This window comes from Ostrinia furnacalis, unplaced genomic scaffold, assembly GCF_004193835.3.
Source record: "Ostrinia furnacalis isolate ACB-3 unplaced genomic scaffold, ASM419383v2 OfSCF0477, whole genome shotgun sequence".
NCBI lineage: Eukaryota > Metazoa > Arthropoda > Insecta > Lepidoptera > Crambidae > Ostrinia > Ostrinia furnacalis.
The window spans coordinates 152,678-172,927 of NW_021130716.1; the positions used below are offsets into that span (position 1 = coordinate 152,678).

Below are 20,250 nucleotides of genomic sequence, written 5' to 3' on the forward strand. Positions count from 1 at the left end.
CCCCTAAGGGGAACGGGATCCACGCGTACGTAGTCGCGGGCGGCCGCTAGTTTCAAATAAAACAAATACTCCAACATGTAACTGATCTGCCAACTCTAAATCAAATCAAAATCTAACAAGCATCCAAATCAGTCCATCGACAAAATTAAATGTAAACCCAAACCTAATTATGTGGATCTCATTAAATCCATACCAAATCATCCCGTTTGACATCTGAGAGCAGCAGTCGAACGAAATCAATTTAGATCATTCTTCTGATAGCCAACACAAAAGCCAAACCAGATTACTGTGTTAAAAAGTAAGTGAAACTGGCCTTTTGTGGTTCTGTAGAGTTCAAAAGAGTTGGTTAAATGAAAGCACTGTTGAAAATCGTTTCTTTTTACTAAAACTGATGTTTAATTGACATAATTGTAACCTCGATTGTGTTTCTCCATCACAGCAACTTGAATGAACTTATTATTTCAAATTTCTGATATTAAGATTAAGAAAATTTTACTTTTATTGCATAATCACATCTGATAGGATTTTTTCTAAAGTAAGTAGTCTAATTCAGTGGGTTAGTAGTTTTCATTGTCAAAAGTTTGGCAACGTTTATTCATATTGTTCATAAACTTTCTTTAGCTAATTACCGTGAGAACGTTTGAACGTAAATTTCTTCATTATGTCGCACCTGTCTGTCTGTCAATAAGAGAACACCGAACTAATTTTCATGCGGTTTTCACCAATAGGTAGAGATTTTAATCATTGAAGAGGAAACTTTAGATAAATGATTTGGGAGAAAGACATAAAAGTTTTTGTCCCAGTTTTTCTTTTCATTAATACTCGCGTTTACCCTTTATCAGGTAGGTCAGGTTTTTATCGATCCGTATAATATGCACTATTAGATGCTTCAGTTTAGTGTCACACTGTATTAATCCAGTTAGTACTAAAAACTATAAAACCTTTTTCAGATTTTTTGCAAGCCAGAAAGGTAAAAACATATTTTAATATCAACTCAATTAAAAATAGACTTTACCACGTATACAGGATGATTTCAAAGTGCATTACTTTTATTTCTGAATGAAAGCATTTAATTTTAATGTGTGGAATGCTCATGAATACGGCGGAGTTTTATTATGGTACTAGCTTTCCGCCCGCGGCTTCGCCCGCGTGGAATTTTGTCGGTCACAGAAAAACTTTATCGCGCGCGTCCCTGTTTCAAAAACCGGGATAAAAACTATCCTATGTTCTTTCCCGGGACTCAAACTATCTCTATGCCAAATTTCATCAAAATCGGTTGCGAGGTTTAAGCGGGAAAGCGTAACAGACAGACAGACAGACAGACAGACAGACAGACAGAGTTACTTTCGCATTTATAATATTAGTTGGGATTTTACACGTACCACCCATTATCGTCAAAAGCAGCATCTGTATGGAACGACGAATGTTTGCAATTAAAACGATGTTTTGGGTACATCGTATTTTTGTAATGAGTGCTTCGTTCTCCCTAAATATGGTGTACAAAAATGGCTGACTACATAATTAAATACGGTCAAAAATGAGGGTGCTTTTTGGTTTGATTCTTTCCTTTTGGAGGCAAAGGCAAATGCAAATGTTGTACAGCCAAGTCTTCAAATTGGAGACATTTTTTTATGATTTTGTACTTTCGTGGACATGGCTAGGCAAGATTTGGCCATGGCCTTTGATAAGTAGATTATTTTCATTATAAAATCACACCTGTTAAGATTAGATAGGTACAAATTATATTATGGTTATTGTAGAGCACTTTTTTAGATTTATATGCTATCCTGAAATAAACCTAATGTATTTACCATTGATAAAACTTTAAAGATTAAAATTATTTTCTAGACAGTAGATATCCAATTAACTAACTTCAAATAACACTGGCTCTACCACATAAAACATGATTACTTAAAATAATACCATTAAGTTATGATCATGTTGAATCCATTTAATTTAACTCAGTCATGGCTGTTCAAACGTAGCAAAACGTTTATGAAGCGGCTATAAAGCGAAAAATACTTTTAATGGCCAATAAATTAGTGCTAAATTATGAATACAAGCACTAAACCAGGCATGTAGGTACAGAGCCTACGTAACATGTGCGATTTCTATGAATATAAAGTATGGAAAATGAGGCTAGATGGGATTTTAAGAACTCGTTTGTGATGTTCCCATAATGAGAGGGTGTTCTTTGTCAAATTGACCATGACCTTTTTTGGTAAAAGTGATTGTAATGTGCTTAATTTGTGTACAAAAGTTATTAAAATTTGTTTTATTTTGTCTGGTTTGAGGTAATTTTACTGTACTTACGATGTGCGTAAAAAAATATCTTGTTATTTTATAAATAAAAACTCAAACTTTTTACAGATAAAAATACTGTTTTTCAAAATTGCCGCAGAATGAAAAACAAAAGCAGTTCTGGCTCATTTCACTCCAACCACTGGCCACGTTCCGAAAAAAGCGTTCGAAATCCAAATAAAAAAATCAACTTACTCTATACAATTCCCGAATCACTGGCCACCAACACAAGCACAAACGCAAACTTTTTGGTACCGCGCAACAGACACCGCGTACTGACGCGACAGAGACCGCGGTCGGACTGGGACCCCGACGCGGCCGTCCGCCAATATATCTCACACTAGTTTTCATCTTTCACTGCTTCCAACCAACTGGGTTAATGAAGAACCTGCGCTCGCCAGTTTTCTAAGCGTTTTCGAATTGCGATGAAGTGCGACCGCCGTCGGTGTTATGCTCTCCTGGTACTTTTATGTGCTGGTGTACTTGCACTTTCTTGGTTTTAACGGTCCGGTTAACTTGATGCACTTGGCAACACGGCTTAGCGGCGTGATGGTAATGGGATTCTGTTCCAGGTGAAGGCAAGATTTTTTTCTTTAATATTTTATAGCTAATAATATTGTCCGTGGTGCATAATGTCTCCTGTCATCCACTTTGCACTGGAGGAAAATTGAACCTTAAATTCGAACTCCTCCTATCTTCTTCTGATTAAATTCGTTGCGGGTCCAATGACAGTTTAACTTTCCCCGGAACAAACGTGACCTTCGCTGGTTGGGTTTTGATGGCGGTCAAGCTGTAGATTCTGGCTACACAGGAGTTGCAGCGGTGGGAACGAGAGGTGGGAATAGTTCTGCAATCTTTTATATTTGGTACCTCTAGCTACTCTTAGCAGTTCACATCTTTTACGCGACAAGCAAAGATCCTAGAGGCACTTCAACTTTAGCGTGGGAAAACAGCTTTCCCATTAGACAGATCACCCAATTAAAGTCTTAATATAAACTGTTACATCTTACTGGGGCCAACAATCTCTAGATATAAAAGAAACTAGAAAAAATAGGGCAATGTTAAGAATATCAACTAACTTTAATCTTTTCTTGGCTTCTTGACCTGTTGGCTACACCCACCCATGTGGTTGCGAGTTTGAATGTTGCAGGAGACATTATCATTGACCCATTTATGATACTGGAACGTGTAGTAAAATCAGTAAAAGCGTGCGCAGTTAGATGTAGGCTGTTTGATGATGACAAAAAGATGATGTTGTAGGCAGTGATGATGATGAAAAGAGAGCTGAAGAGCCCACAAAAAGGATAAAACATCCGTTAATCTTAAAGATAATACTTAGAATTCTATTTAGTATTTTAGTAGATATCTGAACCTTAAGTGTGAAATATTTCAGTTCTCTCTCGGTTTTAAGAGGTGAAAGGAACATAAAATAAGACATTATCCTCGTTAAGATAACATATTGGACTCGATTTTCAATTTCGTTTATACCACAAAACAATTACTAATTTAATTCTTTTACAATCAGCGAAGTGAAACAAAGTTAAAAGTCATAAAAAATTAAATTACTTATTTTTAAATTTCCGCTTAGTGTGTGAAAAGTTAAAAATCTGTTTCAATTGAATTTATTTCTTTGTGCAGTTTCTTACAAGTGTTTTAAACTATGGGGTGCTATGGGCCTTATAATACACACGCGAGAAAAAATATGGAATCACCCTATTTGCTCCGAGCGATCGATCTTAAAAACATAATTACTAATAGAAGATAAATAAAAATGGTACCATTTCAACGGCATTATTAAATACTAGCTGTGCCCGCGACTTCGTCCGCGTGGAATAATGACTTTGGGTAGGCACTTTTAATAATTTAGTCTAATTATTTTACAAATAGCTTTTGCCCGCGACTTCGTCCGCGGAGAAGTCGAAAACGTTCTCATACGATTTTTAAATGTTTTTAACGTATTATCTAAATGTTAGAATACTTATAAAATATAAAAATCTTAAAGGTTAAATAAACATAAAAATAAAATTTTCTTTTATTTCATGAATATGCAGCTCGGCCTTTGATCGGTGGTATTATCTTTTTACAACGAAATCGAAAACTACACCTACCGCAGTATTATAGGTAAACTTTTTTTTTATTTTCCTACGGGTGCTAGAATTACTAAGCTTCTAGCATGCCACTGGCCGTGGGAGAAGGAGCTTTTCCTCAAGACTACTCCCACTACCTCAAGGGCCTCCGCCAAAACTCTCGCGCGAAAATGAGTTTATGTATACAGCGCAAGCAGGTGCCCGCGGCTTGACCGTCATGCATTACTATGCATTGTTAGGCGAGCGCACGCAGCGGGCACCCACTCCGAGGTTAAGTGGAGGCCCCTAGAGTATGATAGTCTTTAACATGACATGATTGTAAAAAAAAATGCACTCAAAAGTCAAAAGTCAAAATTTTCTTTATTTGTTTGGACTAATAAATAGTTCTTACAAATCGTCATTTTGCTCTTAAGGAGCCTCTACATGTCTCATAATCTTTTTACCCTACCAGCGCTTCGAGACCAACATTTGGCAAGTGCTGAGAAGAAGCGCCGCAACACTAATGAGTAATTGATATCAACTTTGAAGCAAATCACCACTAAAATAACTTTCTACCCCTTTTTAACATAGTTAGGGGGTGCATTTCACTAAAATACGAAACACGTCTTCCATTAATTCTGTTATAGAATGCTTATGCGAAATTTGAAGTAGATTGAACGAAGGAATCTCGTTATCCCATACAAACTTTGCCACCCCNCTTTGCGTGATGATATATAGCCTAAAGCCTTCAGGAACTAACGGGCTATCCAACACAAAAAGAATTTTTCAAATCGGTCCAGTAGTTCCTGAGATTAGCGCGTTCAACCAAACAAACAAACAAACAAACAAACAAACAAACAAACTCTTCAGCTTTATAATATTAGTATAGATAGTATAGATATAAAGTGATAGGTACCTACCCTAAATACGTAGGTACATAGTCATTCAATTCTTAATATTACTCGGATTTAAACACTATTATGGAATCATAAACGTATTAAAGTAGGTACCTACCTACTGAGTATTGATTCCATGTTTTTGCTCGTAAGTATAGTTTTGACACCTCATCCAATACTCATGCATCTCATAAAACTCGTAAAAAAGTCACAAAACTCAAGTAAGCTTTTAAAAAGCACTTTTACATTCCCGAGTATTAACCCTACCACTGCTTCGGGACTATAAATGGGCCAGTGCTGAGAAGAAGCATCGTAAGAAAGTCAGTCACTTTTGTCAGCTTTTACTAAGATTTTAAGCTTATATCTCAACTTCCAGACATTGTAAGCAAGTAGAAAGCACATAAACCTACTTAAGAGGACTTGTGACGTATCTTGACCGTATAACTTTTACATGCTATTTATTTTAACTGTACATTTGATATCAATCCGAAAACTCATTGCAATGGTGTGTAAATGCCTTTTATGATCATATCAGGCGTAAAAAACCGGTAACAAGCTGGCGAAATTCGAAATAGGATGAATTAAAGTGGTATTTGGCTCTGTAAGTCTTGGAGTCTTGAGTTCTATTTCCTGACAGAACATACTTTAATCATCATCATCATCTCAGCCATAGGACGTCCACTGCTGAACATAGGCCTCCCCCAATGCTTTCCATGTTGCCCGGTTGGTAGCGGCCTGTTGGTAGTGGGACGTCCACCCACAAGGTGGACCGACGACATCATAAAGGTAGAAGAAAGGCGCTGGACGCAGGCCGCTACCAAGAGAAAAAACCCTGTCCTATCCAAAAATGACTAATTCTGATGTCTACAAATAATCTTTTTGTATCGAAAAACTTAATGACCCATTACAATCATCGATGAAATACAGGGATAGCGATAATTGAGTAGGTTACTGCGAAGGCTCCTGGGGCAATACAGTGGACATGTGATATATTATTTGACTTAAAAACACATCCTCATACGAGGGCTGCACTAAAAGTATCGGGAATGGAATATTTCCACTGTTCTTGTCATATTAAAATCTATTTAATTGCAAACTCCAGGGTTTTTAAAATCGTATACCATTTATTTATTTAAAAAAAGATTCTCGGTCGTATCACAAGGTCTTGTCAAACTTGTTTAGTCGTTGAGAAAATGGATTGACTCGAGAAAATTCAAGAGCGATGATTTATTATGACTTTTGAAGTGGTTTAACACAAAAACAGTGTGTTGACCGGATGATTTCTGCATTTGGTAATGAAGCCCCATCCAAAACCACAATTTATCGCTGGTTTCCTGAATTTCAACGTGGACGTGTCAAGTTCAGTGATGATCCCCGTCAAGGTTGTCCAAAAACTGCAGTCAACTAAGAAAACGTTGATGCTGTGCGTAAGCTGATTGAAGAAGATCGACATGTGATATACCGCGAAATTCAGGCAACTTTAGACATTGGCATGAGTCAAATACAAATAATCTTGCATGAACAATTAGGTGTAAAAAAGTTGTTTTCCCGATGGATACCGCATTCGCTCTGTGAAGAGCAAAAAGCGGCTCGCGTTACTTGGTGCGTCAGAACTCTCGGGAGATTACATGCAGGATCCTCAAATGCTGTATACAACATCGTATCAGGTGACGAATCCTGGATATACGCGTACGAACCCGAAACAAAAAACCAGTCACGAGTTTGGGTGTTCGAAAATGAATTAAAGCCAACAAAAATTGTTCGTTCACGGAGTGTTGCAAAAAAAATGGTGGCCACGTTTGTCTCCAAAACCGGCCATGTTGCGACTATTCCTCTTGGGGGACAAAGAACGGTTAATGCAGATTAGTATGCTAGCATTTGTTTGCCACAGGTCGTTTCTGAACTCCGTAAAGAGAACTGCAACCGCCGCATCATCCTCCATCACGACAATGCGAGTTCTCACACCGCGCACTGAACAAAAGAGTTTTTAGAGCAAGAAAACATAGAATTATTAGTCCATCCGCCGTACAGCCCCGACCTAAGCCCTAATGATTTCTATACTTTCCCTAAAATAAAGAATAAATTGCGTGGTCAGAGATTTTCATCACCTGAAGAAGCTGTGGACGCCTACAAAACGGTCATTTTGGAGACCCAAACTTCCGAATGCAATGGTTGCTTCAATAATTGGTTTCGTGTATGGAAAAAATGTGTCAAATTTTGCGGAGAATACTTTAAAAAGCAATAAATACATTTTTAAATAGTAATGTTGTTTCACTTCCTTGATTCCCGAAATTTTCAGTGCCGCCCTCGTATACCGCTTCCCTACAAGAACCTACTTGTATTTTTGAAAATATTCAAATGCAGTATTTCATTTTCAAATGTTATATCTACAGTATTAAGAGTACTTTCCGTCCAGGTGGCATTACAAAATTCCAGTATACAATAGTTGCCTATGCTGAAATAATTGATCCCACATTAATAATTAACTAGTTGGTTTTTCAACATATTGCCTTGGTCATAAATTGCAAGGTATCTCGTAGGTATGTGTTCTGATTACTTTGTGGCATGGTGGTACCAGATGTAAACTTATTTCGCTAGTAACCAGACACCATTACCCGTATTGCTAGTGGGTAAAGTTTGCTGAAACATCGGCAATATCGATCAAACGTTTCACCCACTTCCCACTTCCCACCGGACGGATTCCCTCGGACGCATTGTTCGAACCACCGTTAAACTAATCTTTGTACCAGAACTATTCAGTGCCATGGATATAAAGCTAGCATGCTAGATGTGGCTTAAATCCAGAGTCATTAAACTTTCAACATCTTCTTATTTCATCATCATTGTCATGTCATTAGATATTTATAGCGGGCTAGATGTGGCACTAAGAATGGTTAACGTACTTATCATCATCATCTGATCATTTAGGCTAGGTTGCACCATCTTACTTTAGCTTTGACAAACGTCAAAAATCTGTCAAACTCCATACAAAAAACACTGGTTATCGTTAAAATTACGGTCAAAGTTAGGTGGTGCTCCACTTACGACAAGAAGAGGACAGCACTCTAATTAACTTGAGGAAATAGAGGATTTGGCATACACCCCCCATGATTTAATAAACGTAAATTATTCAAAAAATATACGCTTTCCCAATTATGCATCGAAAATAATGTATGAGTAGTCTGGCTGTAATTATTTCATGAGCCGTAATGGACAGGCAGTGGAAATTTTCACAGGATATTGGTTTCCATTGCCGCCGGAGCCCTAATGACAAAAGCTTGTGTACTTATTTGGGTATTTTCGTTCGTATTCCGGTTAAAATATTTGATGGATAGAACAAGATTATTGTGTTCAATCTTGTACGATGCCACTAAATCCTCGGCTGATGTTTGAAACGTGAACGAAAAGAGCGTATGTACAGTCGCGGAATGAAAAGGTTCGTCAGTTTTCAAATTGATTCCTTCAACGAATACCTTGCACATATTACCTTTTGGAACTATGTTACAGAATGATATCGAGTTAGAGAAAATAATCTTTAACTGTTCGTCAGTAAAGTTCAAAATTATTCAGATCAAAGTGTTTGACGATTTATCTTGTCAAGATTATTATGATTGATAAACTAAAACCTTCTTGTTGGTTCAACCTGCCATTTTTATTTCTATTAAATAAAAAAAACTACATTTTGTAACATTGCATGGGATAGAAAATTAAACAATCAAAACCTTATTCGTTAGCAAACGTCATATTTATTTAAATGTTAGCAGCACTGTTTCTTGCACTACTGTTATGTTGGCAGGTTTGACTCTTACAGTACCTAGTGCAAGCAAAAACCGACACTAAGGTGACGAACCTTTTCATTCCGCGACTGTACATACGTACGTATTGTCGAGCTCAAGTACTGCGCGCGCTAAACGATCGATACTTGGATCATCTAGTAAATCTAACTCTACGTCACCAGTGTTGCCGGCAAACAGTTCGAGTGAATCCAATTAAACTTAGCCAAATGTGCGATACATTGCTCCGCTGCGCTGCCGGCATTCTGTGGCTGCGATGTGCGGGGAACACAAGCTTACCATGTTGAACATACTGGCTTTAGAGCCATAGCACACGACGCGTTGCGACGCGGCGGTGGGACGCCAGAAAGGTGTCGCTGCGTTGTCTTACATAGAAATATCTGTGGCGGGCACACGAGCGGTTCTTTGCGGTTTGCAGTGTGATCTTTGCGGTGTGGCGCCGCAATGCATCGTGTCATTTGGCTCTTAAACATATACGCGAGCTGACATATTGATCTGCGAACAGCAAACCAAATGACCTGAAACCCTGTAATTCACAGTCTTTTCTTATATCCGTTTTCTAGTGCCCTTAGTACAAGCTTTGCTTAGTTTGGGACTAGCAGCGCAGTGTAAAAAATGTCCAAGGATATTTCAACCATTCCATCAGACTTTGTGAATTACAGGGTTTCAGGTAATTTGGTTTGCTTTTCAGAACCTTTCGATATTAATTTTTTTAAAGAATCGTTACCACTGTCTGCAACATAGTAGTACTTAAGTATCAGATAAGATTAATTGCTGAGAAGGAAGAGCTAGCACTTTCGACAGTATTTTATTTCAATACGATTGTTTTCAGGTGTAAGATAGGCAGTTTCAAAACGACACATCAGATAGATATTTTCACTGAAAAAAGTTTGGTTACTGCTTACACAACAAAAGTGACCACCGAACTAAGTGTTAACTATAACTAAACTAAGTCTAGCTCACTACAGATTTATTTGTTTAATTTACACAGCATTTTGTTCCTCATAACCAAAGTTTTCGGTGGTCACTTTTGCTGTGTAAGCAGTAACAAAAATTTTTTTCAGTGTTGTATTGTCTTAATAAATCAAAGGGTTTAGTAGTAAGTACTTATTTGAAGTTATATACAGACGTCGGCATATCAAGCTAAATTGGTTGCATCTTATGTAATGATCTTAGGTATTAGTCTGATGTGAATTCGACTGTACAAATGTTATATTTAGACCCAGTAGGTACATCTTGTATGTCACCCGCTTAACAATTGAAGAGTCAACCAAGTCTTGTGCCAATGATTTCCTCGAGCTCATGTATACTCATTATTATGTAATCACTTCACTTGCTTTGCAAGGAAATATAGAGGCAGGCTCCTCGAATCACAATGTTCACGGAAAGCAAGTAAATGACTCATCCTTGATAATACAGCGACTTAAGAAACTGCTGCGATTTTCCCTATCCTTGTGCATTCTTATCAATCAAAAGACGTCCACTGCTGGACAAAGGCATCCCCTAAGCATTTCCACAATGACCGGTCCGGCGCTGCCCGCATCCAGGTGCTTCCCGCGACATCCCATAGAGTGGAAAGCCTGCCTATAGTACGTATCTACCGACCGGCGATTGTGGAAATCAGGGAGGCCTATGTTCAGCAGTGGACGTCCTATGGCTGAAATGATTATGATGATGAGTACGTCTCTCGGTCCTTTCCAGTAATTTTTTTAAAAGCTAATGCTTTCCAGCTTTTCAGTTCATACCTGTGCAAGTTCTGAAACTCCGTACAGCCAGTGTAGGTTGGGTAGTCCCGAAGGAAAGAAGAATCAACAAACGTGATCAAACTTGTGTTTTATTACAGACACTAATTAATTTCATTGCGGGTCCAATGATAGTAACTTTCCCCCGCGACAAACTTGACCTTCACTGGTTGGGTTTTTATTGACGCAAGCTGTAGATCCTAGCTACACAGGAGTTGCAGCGGTGGAAATGAGAGGCGGGAATGGTCCCGTTAAAACAATCTTGTACACACTGTAAAATGCAATAAATTATTGAATATTAAATGTTTTGAAGTTCCAAGTATTATCATAATCTTCAAAAAAGGTGCTAAAGCTTTTCTTAGTATTTAATTTTCACCACACCAAAAATAATCTATACTTCTATCTATAGTATCTACATAAAGTTTTTCTGTGACAGACAAAATTCCCACCCGCAGAGAAAGCTAGTATAAATTACCTAGTATGGGACCTAGCACGAGAAGTGTCAATTTGCTAATTAACTATTATAATTACCGGAAAGAACGAAAGTTTTTTCCTTGTCGCGACAAGATTGGCATTTTTATTGGTATTAAATAACGGAATTTAGTTGTTGCTGAATGGAATGTGTGTACTTCAGATTATGTTCCTGATCCCAGAGACTCTATCCCACGAAAGAAAATTTAAACGGCTCTGATAGTGAGTGCGATCAATCTGGATGAAAAAATTTTGTACCTACCTTTACTATACATATTTATTAAATAAAACATAGTGTCAAGTGAGTACTCAATAGTAAATAAAGTAAGAGTTTTAAATGATGTTTTTAGTTCCTATAAGAATGTTTTTAATATACTAAATAGAAATGAAGGTAAACGTTTTTTTCGATTCCTGAAAAAAGTGATATTTTGAGTTGAGCTAGTCTTTATCTAGGTGTGCGATATTTAATACCTAAATATCAAATATCGGTTTACGGCGATAAGACCGCCTAAATTGTACCATATCTTTTGTATCTTTCCTTTTCTTTTCTTATGTGGTGTACAATAGGGTGTGCTCTATCTCCATCTCTACCTAAGATATTATGTATCTTAAATATTCCTTCTTTATTTTAATTAACAGCCTCTGCGGTCTAGTGGTAAGACCACCTGCTTCAGACGCAGAGGTCCCGGGTTCGATTCCCGTGGGGGCAGATTTTTCTGTTCGGTTTGGTTGGTGGTAGGGCTTGTTCTAAGTCCGCCTGGCTAGCTACCACCATCTTACCTAAGTCTGTGGCCATAACAACAATGTTAACAGCATTGTTGTGTTCCGGCAGTTAGAGGTAAGATAGCCAATTCCTCCGTGGTTGAGAATTCCGGGTGAAGCTCGCTTCCACCTTCGGCCTGATCATCAATTACCATCAGGTGAGATACAGGCCAAGAGCTTCCTCGTTGTGGATAAAAAAATAGATGTGTGGGTATCGCATAAAATATACCTTTTTGGTATCAATCCGTGAAAACAAAGCTTCGCAAATATTACAAAACGTGGCACGGAACTGGCGACTCGTGTACATTTCTCGTATTTGTACTTGTGTGGGGTGGACCGCTTAGATGGACACTATAGGCTTAGAGATAGGATACTTCCTTTAAATAGTATTCCTCTAACATTTAAAATATTTATTTAATTTAATAAAACATTAAAATCATTAAAAAATATATTTACATCGTTTGTATGTGAGCTTAAAGCAGGTGACTGACATGAAATGACCGAGGCAAATGGCGACACGAGCGACATCTCTAGACGGAGGCAAAGATACACTTTGGGTTTTTAAACCATCGGAGTAAAAACGCCCGCATTCACAAACGATGCTTGCTTAAGTGAAGCAGCAAACCCAACGCACAGCGTTGAATAGAGCTCTGTGATTGGTTCGTGTTCCCTGTGCGTCCACGCGCACTGTGATATCTCATAGTAAAGTTTGTAAATACGGGCGTGAGTAAGTTAAGATAGTGGCAATAGGGGTTCTAGGTTCAGAATTTTAACTTTATGGTCCAGTCGTTTTCGAAATTTCCGCTTAACATCACGATAACGGGATACTTTCTTATTTATTGATTTTTATTATAATAGATTAGAAGGCTTCACTACAAATAAAATAAGTTTATCCCCTAGCCTATTCCAAGAACGGGGATACTAGAGAATGGGAATTATTATGAAGTTATGAGGCCCATTGTCCGCCGTCCGCCGAAGCGGGTCAGTGCGGACGACACAGTGTAAGGCGACCACACACTATACTGCACTTAACGTGTAACTTATATTCAGACTTTTGCAGTCCACTGCTGGACGTACTAATCATCTGTGATGCATATCTTTTCATTAAAGTTACTAAAACCTTTGTTTTGTCACCTGTCATCCGCTTTGCAACGGAGGGAAGCCGAACATTAACTTCGAATTCCTCCTATTTTCTTCTGATTCATTTCGTTGCGGGTCCATTGACAGTTTATCTTTCCCCCGGGACAAACTTGACCTTCACTGGTTGGGTTTTTATTAGCGGTCACGCTATATAGATCCTGGCTACACAGGAGTTGCAGTGGTGGTGGGAATAGACCCGTTTTTTTGGACGTACTCTTCCCACTATGTTCAGGCAGCCGCTATTTTCTTTTGATTGTCAATCCATCAAGCAGGGGGTTTGCCAAGACGTGGTATTTATTTAATAAAAATAATAATAATAACTACCCACATTTAACAGATTTACGGTTACGGTACTATTTTTTATCACTTCTACAACTTCATCTTCTCATTTTGCTTAGGTCATCTACTGAATGCTGAATTATCTTTCAGGAACTAAAAATTTTCTTTTAACCATGGTATCAATGTTTTTAAGAGTAATTAAGCTTTAAAGAGTAATTGAGGAGATCCGTAGGAGAACCAGAGTGACTGACATAGCCCGCAGAATCGCTAAAATCAAGTGGCAGTGGGCGGGGCACATAGCTCGAAGAGCTGATGGCCGCTGAGGCAGGAAAGTTCTTGACTGGCGACCACGAGCTGGAAGACGTAGCGTGGGCAGGCCTCCCACTAGGTGGACCGACGATCTGGTGAAGGTCGCGGGAAGTACCTGGATTCAAGCGGCGTAGGACCGGTCTTTGTGAAAATCCTTGGGGGAGGCCTTTGTCCAGCAGTGGACGTCTTTCGGCTGAAACGACGAACGACGACGACGACGAAGCTTTAAAGAAAACAATACTCTTTTAAGAAAAGTCTATCTAAAGAAGTAAGGTCTTAATGAATTCACTAAATTATCATAATCAACGCACAGTACGCTTACCCAGTTCAGCATCCTGGGTCAAAAAAGGAGGTTAAGTAGTTTAAAAATATATAAATGAGCTTTGAAAATTCTCGCTAGAAGAGTTCAAGAGCCAATGCACACGATGCGTTGGCGGTACGAAGCGGAGCGGTGTAGCTGCGTCGTCTTTCGCTTCAACCACACCAACACGTGCAGATCGCCATCGCCGGCGCGATCTTATGCCAATGACAGGTCGCGAGGTCTATCATGGGTTGTGCGACCTGTCATTGGCTCTATGATCCTCTTTTCATAGAAATATCTGTGGCGGGCACACATGCGGTGCGGTGAACCGCGTCGCGCAAAACGGCGAAATATTTGCGGTGCGGCGCAACCATAGAGATTCCAACTAATGCGCTTAGTTCGAAACTCAGTGTCGCATTAGAAATTGACTCAAACAAAGTAATCAAAATATGTGCTCATTATCCACTGCAGTATGAGTAGGTACTTAACGTTTGAATAATCTTTAGTACCTACTACGCAAGCAGTGTAAACTGTTTACATTATGACGTCTGCAGCAATGTATTCTGTTTTTGGGCATATTGCTGCGACACCAGCCCCGCCCCCTTTTCACATCTCGCTTTAATTTGTATGGTCTGTGGGCGCAACGCGTCGTGTGCTTTGACTCTTAGAGTAGGCGCACACCGTTGATTTTTAGTTGGCCGATAGTTGTGCCCGATTTCAAATTGTATGAAGAATCGGCCAAATCGAATCGGCGTAGTGTGCGCACTCCCATACATGCCCATACTGATCAACTGCCCGACTAAACTATCGGCCGACGAAAAATCAACGGTGTGGGCCTACTCTTAGTCGATGGCTTATCGCGCAAGTGTGAAAGCGCCTTTCAACAAATATTTATTACCACCTCTCTCCCAGAAGCATGACTGCGTAGGAGTGGTTACAGCTTAAGCCCGAGAAATGTAGTCCCAGGTTCACTTCCCAGGTCGGATATCTAAGCTATGTCCAGCCTACACTCCGTTAGCCTTGCAAAGTAGACATTATTGCAGCGGATAAATAAATATTGTACGTGTTAGAAAATTTTGTAGGACTAGCTTTTGCCCACGCCTTTGTGGAATTTGATTTTCACAGCAATATTGTTTGGTATTGTTATAGCAGTAAGAAAAAGACGTAGATTTTCATCACAGAGGGTTTCTTATAACTTAAGTAAGAACATGAATGCAACACAATTTACGTTTTAATTAATCTAAAAAATCGATTTCAATTTAGAGTTGAGACCAGAAACTAAGTACTTGTGCACTTATCCAAATTAAAAACCAATTAATGTACCTATTTCAAAGGTAAAGGCTAAAGGTATAAGTCAGTCTGAATGCTGTGACTCTCAAAGTAATAAAATTCAGTTATTAAACATCTTATAGGATGTATAAAACTTTTCGTAGGCATATTTACCTGCCTATGACTTATCGTATTGTTAGCCTCCGATAAAGAAGGACAGCCTCCACCAATTTATTAGAGGCAAAAGGAAGTTTATTTATTAGGATGGACGCCTGTATTCACAAACAATGCTTGCTTAAGTGAAGCAGCAAATCGAACGCACAGCGTTGAATAGAGCTCTGTGATTGGTTCGTATGTCACCATGTGCGTCCACGCGCACTGTGAGACCTCATAGTAATGTTAGTGAATAAGGACGCGAGTTGTTACCACCTAACTTTGACTGTAACTATAACGATAACCGGTGTTTTTTGTACTTTAACAGATCTTTGACGTTTGTTAAAGTCAAAGTAATGATGTAAGTAAATGATGGTGTAACGCAGCCTTAAACTTATCGTAACACAATGACAGCTAAACAAAACACTATCACGCAAAAGATGTAAATTACCTTCCAGGCAAAGTCGACTAGAGAAAAATTTGCCGACTAAAATCCGACAGGTGTTATCACCTCGCGGTGACTCACCTCGCATGGAATCCTTGGTTCAACCTCCGATCATATCGTCCCTTTATTAGTAAAACCAATTATCTACCGAAAACCAAACTTGTGGCAATCACGATTTAAAAGTTTGACAGAAAAATTATGTAACTAAAATATAAAGAAAACTATCTATTCTAAATTGATCCGCTCCTACGATGGGATATGTCGCAGGCAATAAAAATATTGTGTATAAGTGCCCCTAATACTTAATTATGATAATTAGCATGAAAGTGATCCAATTTCGAATTCATTTTACTATAAGGTTTTTTCTTCCATTCAGTCAACCATTGAAGTTGACAACCTAGGTTTTTCAAAGAGTATCAGGGCTAATTATTTACATCTATTTAGTTATAGTATAGTAATAATATTTTACAATGCTGATAATAGTGACTGAGTTTCTTGCGCTGCTTCTTCTCAGCACTGGCCCATTTATTGTCCCGAAGCAGTGGTAGGGTGAATACTGGGACGTGCAAAAGTGCTTTTTAAAGGTTTATTTGCAAAAATAAATTAGTTTTATGAGTTTTTCTCACAATGTAGAAGTGTATCAGATCTAAGATGGAAGAGAGATTTACCTGGAATCCTTAACCACAAAATACCTAGATAATTATACAGATATAGGAGCGGGGTCACGTCACGTCACGTCGGATATCACGTCGGGGTCACCACGTATAGGAGCGGGCGTGTGTGTGTGTGTCTAGCCAGTGTGAGGAGGCGGAATGAAACAGCCGCGTCCGAGTGCGATCTAAATGCGACTGTTTATTCATAAGTGTGAACCCCTACACAGATAATACAGTCAGCGTCAAATATACTCAACATCAAATAAATCGCACCTTCTGCGACGCGAACTTTAAAGATTTCCTTCTGACACAATCATGTTTACCCTACTATTAGCGNCGACTTAGGTTTTGTACCATAACATAACCGGCAACTATTAGCATTGTCCTTCTTTATACTGGTCATCAAACTACCGACCCGACCCCGTGGCATGTCACCATCAATTGGCCAGGTGTCAATATAATAGGCCTGGCGCAGTTTAGGTTAGGTTAAGAATTAGGTTTAGGTTAGGTTACGACTTAGGTTTTGTACCATAACATAACCGGCAACTATTAGCATTGTCCTTCTTTATACTGGTCATCAAACTACCGACCCGACCCCGTGGCATGTCACCATCAATTGGCCAGGTGTCAATATAATAGGCCTGGCGCAGCCACATAGCCACGTGTTAATACAATATCACAATAATACAATACAATTACACAACAAGCATAATAATAGTATTAGCGTAAGGCGGTTGTGACGTCACTCGGGTGGCGCGATCGAACCGTTACGAGCGGGTTTCGACGAGCACGACCCGGGCGGCGGCGCGCAGCCACTTTTGCGGCGGCACTTGGACGGTTGACATCGGAACATCGGATTCGTGATCGACGAGTTTTGTGGCTGTGATTGGTTTGTCTTTTTGATTTTTAAGCGTTATTTTGTTCCACTTTGTGTAAAATTAATTAGTTTTGATATTTATAAAAGTTAACAAAATTCCTGATTTTTATTTTAAAATTACCTACCCCTTTTGATCTCTAAAATCAGAAGTGGGATTCGAATTCAAGCCCATCTGGCCTTATAAAACCGGTTAGTTATTTAACAGATCGTTGTGTGGGACAAAGTATCGCCTCATTTTTTTTTAATAGTGATTTTCTTTGTGTTTTGTGTTTTATGTGAGCTTTGATATATCGTTGCAATTATGCCTAACCATCGACGGCGGTCGCGAAGCAAAACCCGTCGACACGATGTTGGTCATAGGGCTCGTCATAGATCTCGGTCTCGCATACGGTCGTGCACGCGAACGCCTACCCTCGAACGTGATAACGATTCACTATCTACTACGTTAAACTTGATTTTATCACGGATTAGCGCATTAGAAAATAACACAACGGGTATTAATTCGGAAACTAATAATCGATTCGTAGAACCAGTGAAAGAATCGGCCACAAATGTATCGATAGGTGCGGCAAGTGTGCATTCTGGAACTATTTCACGTACGCCTGTACGTTCACACACGCTGGGTGTCGATTCTACAGTTTCAGCTTGTGTAGTGGACGGTACTATTTCTAATACATGTACAGTGACGACCGAGTGTGATTTGAATAAAGCGTCTGAAGCACGTACTAGTGATAGTGCAGCAAAAGTAATGCCTGATATCCACGTTGATTGTGAAAATCTAGTAAAGACTCCTGCGTCTACGCAAGATTTAATCGATGCCATTGCATCTTTGAAACCTAATCGTTCTCAAAATTATTTTATCTCGAATTTCGATCCGTCCATACACGACATAGATGATTGGTGTAAAGAGGTAGAACGTGCTAAATATTTAAATGGCTGGGATGATCATGAGTGTTTGTCTCGAGTAGCAGCCTGTCTCAAAGGAGACGCGCGAACCTGGCTACATGAGTGGGTATCGAACGATCGTTCGTGGCGTAATTTCGTACTCGAATTCAAACCGTTATGTCCACGCAGACTTGATTACGCGAATATTTTATACGAAGCGATGAGTGTTAATTCCGATAAATATCCAACCTATGCAGAGTATGCAAGGCGGACCATATTGCGCCTACGAGTAGTTAAGGGATTAAGTGACGAACTGATGGTTTCGATTGTCATAAGAGGCATCACCGATCCTTTAATTAGGGCGGCAGCAACTAACGGTAACTTAACTCCAGATAATTTAGTTCCGTTTTTGTCCATTTATGTAAAGCCTTCTTGTAGTAAGCAAGAAAAACGAATTCCCGTTGCTAAAAAACGCCCTTTAGTAAATCAATCGGACAAAAAGTGTTTCACGTGTGGTCAAACGGGTCACAAAAGTTATAATTGCTACAAGAAGCCTAAAGTTGAAGATAAAGTCGAATCGAAACCATCGGTGCGCGATACACCTACACGTCCCAACGTTTGTACCTATTGTAAGAAACCGGGCCATACAGAACAGACTTGTTTTGCGAAAGATAGGTCGGGAGAACGTAACAAACGTAACGTTAATCTGTGCTCGGAGCAGTTGAAGGGCGCTTCAACTAATAACGACATTACTACGGCAGTAATTCAGGGCATTCCTGTAGATGTGCTAATTGACAGCGGGGCACTAAATATTTCGCTTATATCTTCGGATATTTTAAAACATTTTTCGTGTACGCCCAAACCTGCCAATTGCACATTGAGAGGAATCGGAAACCAAGATATTATAGCCGATAGTTACGTGACACTGACAATAGAGTTTAGCGACATTTCTATCGAGGCGGATTTAGTTGTAGTCCCGTCCAAGTGCATGACTACTCCGATAATTATTGGAACGGATATTTTGAACCGCGATGGTGTCACTTTCATTAGGACAAAGGACCGTCAATACTTAACACGATCGGCCAAGATTAGGCAAGTAGGAACTATTTTTAATGAAACATTGCCAGTCAATACGCCTCTTCAAGGCAATGAACGAGAACAATTAATGTCAGTATTGGCCGAATACAAAGAATTCTTAATTTCGGGAACTGCAACGACAACAGTCACAACCGGTAAAATGCACATCAACCTTAGGGACCATACTCCAGTCTCGTATAGGCCGTATAAACTAGCACACCAAGAAAAATTGAAAGTTCGTGAGATAGTACGCGATTTACTTGACAAAGGCATTGTGAGGGAATCTCAGTCACAGTACGCTAGTCCCATAATACTGGTAAAAAAGAAGGATGGATCAGACCGCATGTGTGTGGACTATCGTGCTCTGAACCGTCTTACTATTAGGGAGCGATATCCTTTGCCATTGATAGATGATCACATAGACCGATTAGGGAACTTCAAGTTTTTCACTAGCTTGGACATGGCAACAGGGTTCCATCAGATCCCTATTGATGAGGAGTCGGTTCACAAGACCGGGTTCGTTACACCGGAAGGACATTATGAATTTGTCAAAATGCCCTTCGGGTTAACGAATTCCCCAATAGTTTACCAACGCATCATCAATGAGACCCTGCGTTCCTATATTGAGGCCGGTTCTGTTTTGGTTTATGTTGATGACGTGCTATTGATGAGTAATACGGTTGAGGAAGGCACCGAATTGCTTAAACAGGTCCTTGAAACGCTGACTAAAGCCGGATTCTCAATAAATTTACGCAAGTGTACGTTCCTTGCTACTGAGATAGAATATTTGGGGCGAGTAATTAGTAGAGGTCAAGTTAAACCCAGCCCTC

General features: G+C 39.3%; 1 long non-coding RNA gene across 1 annotated transcript; it reads left to right on the plus strand.

The window, feature by feature from the left end:
• The first annotated feature begins 16,924 nt into the window (after positions 1 to 16,924).
• On the plus strand, positions 16,925 to 17,299 carry LOC114366006 (uncharacterized). The gene is made up of 2 exons (XR_003656990.1): positions 16,925 to 17,030; positions 17,206 to 17,299. It is a non-coding gene; the product is annotated as an uncharacterized LOC114366006 (long non-coding RNA).
• Positions 17,300 to 20,250: the final 2,951 nt, after the last annotated feature.